The following is a 5,368-nucleotide window of genomic DNA, read 5'->3' on the forward strand; positions in this document are numbered from 1 at the left end:
GAATTCCGAGCCCACCCGCTGGCGGTGATGCAGGGCAGTCTGGAGCGACTGCTGATGCTGACATCTGTTCCGGACTGAAGGACCTGCCAACGATTACGGACATGTCGTCTACTGTCACTGCATATGATTCTCTCACCATTGAAAGAATGGTGGAGGATTATATGAGTGACCGCATCCAAGTAGGCACGTCAGACAGTCCGTACGTATACTGGCAGGAAAAAGAGGCAATTTGGAGGCCCTTGCACAAACTGGCTTTATTCTACCTAAGTTGCCCTCCCACAAGTGTGTACTCCGAAAGAGTGTTTAGTGCCGCCGCTCACCTTGTCAGCAATCGGCGTATGAGGTTACTTCCAGAAAATGTGGAGAAGATGATGTTAATTAAAATGAATTATAATCAATTCCTCCGTGGAGACATTCACCAGCAGCAATTGCCTCCACAAAGTACACAGGGAGCTGTGATGGTGGATTCCAGTGGGGACGAATTGATAATCTGTGAGGAGGGGGATGTACACGGTGATGAATCGGAGGATGATGATGAGGTGGACATCTTGCCTCTGTAGAGCCAGTTTGTGCAAGGAGAGATTAATTGCTTCTTTTTTGGTGGGGGTCCAAACCAACCCGTCATTTCAGTCACAGTCGTGTGGCAGACCCTGTCACTGAAATGATGGGTTGGTTAAAGTGTGCATGTCCTGTTTATACAACATAAGGGTGGGTGGGAGGGCCCAAGGACAATTCCATCTTGCACCTCTTTTTTGTTTCATTTTTCTTTGTGTCATGTGCTGTTTGGGGAGTGTTTTTTGGAAGGGCCAGCCTGCGTGACACTGCAGTGCCACTCCTAGATGGGCCAGGTGTTTGTGTCGGCCACTAGGGTCGCTTATCTTAGTCACACAGCTACCTCATTGCGCCTCTTTTTTTTCTTCTTTGCGTCATGTGCTGTTTGGGGAGTATTTTTTGGAAGGGCAATCCTGCGTGACACTGCAGTGCCACTCCTAGATGGGCCAGGTGTTTGTGTCGGCCACTAGGGTCACTTATCTTAGTCACACAGCGACCTCATTGCGCCTCTTTTTTTTCTTCTTTGCGTCATGTGCTGTTTGGGGAGTATTTTTTGGAAGGGCCATCCGGCCTGACACTGCAGTGCCACTCCTAGATGGGCCAGGTGTTTGTGTCGGCCACTAGGGTCGCTTAGCTTACTCACACAGCTACCTCATTGCGCCTCTTTTTTTCTTTGCGTCATGTGCTGTTTGGGGGGTGTTTTTTGGAAGGGCCATCCTGCGTGACACTGCAGTGCCACTCCTAGATGGGCCAGGTGTTTGTGTCGGCCACTTGGGTCGCTGAGCTTAGTCATCCAGCGACCTCGGTGCAAATTTTAGGACTAAAAATAATATTGTGAGGTGTGAAGAATAGACTGAAAATGAGTGGAAATTATGGTTATTGAGGTTAATAATACTTTGGGATCAAAATGACCCCCAAATTCTATGATTTAAGCTGTTTTTTAGGGTTTTTTTAAAAAAACACCCGAATCCAAAACACACCCGAATCCGACAAAAAAAAATCGGTGAGGTTTTGCCAAAACGCGTTCGAACCCAAAACACGGCCACGGAACCGAACCCAAAACCAAAACACAAAACCCGAAAAATTTCCGGTGCACATCTCTAGTTTTGACTTCAGAAGACCTTATAGGACAGACTTGAGCTAAACAGGACTGACGGCAATGTGAACCCCAGGAAGTAAGTTGTAACGTAGACCAATCAATCCGCGGATTATGTAGTTGGAGCCAGGGCATACCCAACACGATCTCTTGGGTTGCCTGAGGAATAACTAGAAGTTTGATTAGTTCTGAATGCAGGAACCCGACTCCCAGCACCACTGGCTTGGTCTGGTGAGAGATATGGCCCTTGGGAATTCGGCTTCCATCCACTGCAGTAATGTAGACTGAATATGAGAGTTCGCAGACAGGCAAACGAAACTTATCTACTGCAGCTTGGGTGATGAAGTTTCCTGCGGCTCCACAGTCAGGGCCGTCTTTTCGTATGGGCTCAATGGGCTCTTGCCCAAGGGCCCCAAGAGTATAAGGGCCCTAGCCTGATAGCTGAGGGTCCCCTCTTTCCAGGGGTACCAGATTTTTGAAAATCGGCCCTGGGGAACCGGAGATATCCAACATGAAAGTAGTGGTCCCCATCTGAGCCTGTTAATTGCTCTTCCCAGTAAAAAGTTGGGTTAAGGATGCCGCACAGGACTAAGTGATGTTAAATGGATAGGTAATTTGTATGTGTTTCCAAGAAGACCGACTAACCAGAAAAACTTCCGGAATTTATCACCGTCTACCATTGAACAGTGAGTTCTTTGATAGGTAGAAGAAAAAGGTGATTGTCGATGGTGCTCCCATGGGTCTATTACATAGGTAATAAGGAAAGGAGAGAAAAAGAAAAAGTGACCCTTATTGGGAGCACTCACTCTTGGAAACAATTGAGATTAAGAATATGCGTAATGAGGTAGATATTAAAACGTAACCTTTAATTATTTTTGGGATAAAATAAGAGTACACAAGAGATTATTGTGTTTAAAAGTATGATTAAACAACCTGAATCATGGGTTTGGAATTACGACTGTGAATATATAGATGAAAACATATGTATAAGGCAGAAATACGGCACAAAGTGCGGCAAAACCAAAGCACGCCCGCCAGGTATTGATTTCTAAGATTGTTGCAATAGCCAAAGTATTGCCGTCAAAAAACCTACAACACCTGGTATTCCTTAGTGGTCAACCACCTAAGTACTGACCAGGCCCAACACCGTATTGCTTCCAAGATCGGACGAGATTGGGCATGTGCGGTGTGGTATGGTAGTAGGTTTAAGATTGATGAGGCAAAAACCTGCAGCTGGTATGCAGCTATTAAATCCACCATGAACCTGGTTATTGTGATGGGCAGATGGTCTCTTGAATTTATGTTTTGATGTTTATTAATCTTGTTGGCATGTCATCAGTATAACAAGGGTCTTTTCACGAGAAAACTCCATTTGGAATTATGTTGTACAGCACAAAAAAGCAACATACAGGCGGCTCCAGTTGGCAAAACCGATTGACCATACGATTTAAACCTCCGTATACCTATACAATTGGGGTGCAATTTGGTGCAATGACGGTCAAACATATGTTTCTCTTTCAAGAGACCATCTGCCCATCACAATAACCAGGTTCATGGTGGATTTAATAGCTGCATACCAGCTGCAGGTTTTTGCCTCATCAATCTTAAACCTACTACCATACCACACCGCACATGCCCAATCTCGTCCGATCTTGGAAGCAATACGGTGTTGGGCCTGGTCAGTACTTAGGTGGTTGACCACTAAGGAATACCAGGTGTTGTAGGTTTTTTGACGGCAATACTTTGGCTATTGCAACAACCTTAGAAATCAATACCTGGCGGGCGTGCTTTGGTTTTGCCGCACTTTGTGCCGTATTTCTGCCTTATACATATGTTTTCATCTATATATTCACAGTCGTAATTCCAAACCCATGATTCAGATTGTTTAATCATACTTTTAAACACAATAATCTCTTGTGTACTCTTATTTTATCCCAAAAATAATTAAAGGTTACGTTTTAATATCTACCTCATTACGCATATTCTTAATCTCAATTGTTTCCAAGAGTGAGTGCTCCCAATAAGGGTCACTTTTTCTTTTTCTCTCCTTTCCTTATTACCTAATTGCTCTTCCCAGCCAGATATCTCAGGTTCTGTCTGACTTAGAGTTTTTGTGAGGTATAATCCAAAAGCTGGGACTCTCCCCTTTCAGTGGACACTGACAGCTTGTCTCTACTATGCCCAGAACCAGAGATATCAGCCTTCCAGCAGCTGGTCCCTGCTTCAGCTCCACACGCCTAATATGAAGTTTTATATTTTCATCTGTGAATTGCTCTGGCACCTGAACTCTGATCCCCAAGTCCACAGTACCTCCTGACAGGTGTCCCCAGTACCTCCTGAAAGGTGTCCCCAGTACCTCCTGAAAGGTGGGACTCTTTAGTGTTTTTAGCCCATTCAAAGCTAAGAAATATATTTTCAGGAACTGGAGATATCTGCAGTCAAGTAAGCTGCTCTCCCACCGGAAAATTATGAATATTAAGACCATCCCACTGTCCACCATCCCCTACGTATTAAACACCCCCTGCCACCCTTCATTCAGCCCAATGCCCCCTTCTACAGTTTAGCCTCATCTGTGCAGTAAAGGAGTAATTAGCAGAAATGACTGCTCCAGGTCCTACATGCTCAGCGGAAGATAAAACACCCCCTACCGCCCGCAGGACATCAAAGCTGCCGCTGAGGGCACCCCCCACCCCTACCGCTGGAGGATAGGTAGGGGGCCCAGTGCATTGCTGTGCCCAGGGGCCTACACTGCTGTTAAGACGGCCCTGTCCACAGTCTACTAACGCAGTTGCAGATTGGAGTCCAGCCGTAGTCTCTAGAGTAACAGGGAGAATAAGGTCTTGGGTTGAAGGAGCTTGTCTGGAAGATCCCAACTTGACTCCTCCTTTACAAGTCAGGATCTGGCGTTTCCCGAACGCACTGTACAAGAATTGATTTGGTGACCTGTAGCCGCACAATAAAGACACAGTCTCTCACGGAGACTTATTGACCGCTCCTCAGGGGTTAAGCGGGACCTATTAATTTGCATAGGTTCATCAGAAGGTGGAGGCTGAGATGGTACTGAAGGTACCATTCTTGGCTTGCGAAGTTCACTACGAACACGCTCACTGTTACGTTCGCGAATGCGAAAGTCCAACTTGATGCATAGAGAGATTAAATCAGATAATTGCTCAGGAATGTCACGGGTAGAGATGAGCGCCTGAAATTTTTCGGGTTTTGTGTTTTTGTTTTGGGTTCGGTTCCGCGGCCGTGTTTTGGTTTCGAACGCGTTTTGGCAAAACCTCACCGAATTATTTTTGTCGGATTCGGGTGTGTTTTGGATTCGGGTGTTTTTTTCCAAAAACACTAAAAAACAGCTTAAATCATAGAATTTGGGGGTCATTTTGATCCCAAAGTATTATTAACCTCAAAAACCATAATTTACACTCATTTTCAGTCTATTCTGAATACCTCACACCTCACAATATTATTTTTAGTCCTAAAATTTGCACCGAGGTCGCTGTGTGAGTAAGATAAGCGACCCTAGTGGCCGACACAAACACCGGGCCCATCTAGGAGTGGCACTGCAGTGTCACGCAGGATGTCCCTTCCAAAAAACCCTCCCCAAACAGCACATGACGCAAAGAAAAAAAGAGGCGCAATGAGGTAGCTGTGTGAGTAAGATTAGCGACCCTAGTGGCCGACACAAACACCGGGCCCATCTAGGAGTGGCATTTTTGT

At 45.6% G+C, this 5,368-nt stretch overlaps 2 pseudogenes; one reads left to right on the forward strand and one right to left on the reverse strand.

The window, feature by feature from the left end:
- Positions 1–2,734: 2,734 nt before the first annotated feature.
- Positions 2,735–2,853, reverse strand: LOC134970632 (5S ribosomal RNA; annotated as a pseudogene).
- Positions 2,854–3,256: 403 nt separating this feature from the next.
- Positions 3,257–3,375, forward strand: LOC134970644 (5S ribosomal RNA; annotated as a pseudogene).
- Positions 3,376–5,368: the final 1,993 nt, after the last annotated feature.

The sequence above is a fragment of the Pseudophryne corroboree genome, chromosome 11 (assembly GCF_028390025.1).
Source record: "Pseudophryne corroboree isolate aPseCor3 chromosome 11, aPseCor3.hap2, whole genome shotgun sequence".
Classification (NCBI taxonomy): Eukaryota; Metazoa; Chordata; class Amphibia; order Anura; family Myobatrachidae; genus Pseudophryne; species Pseudophryne corroboree.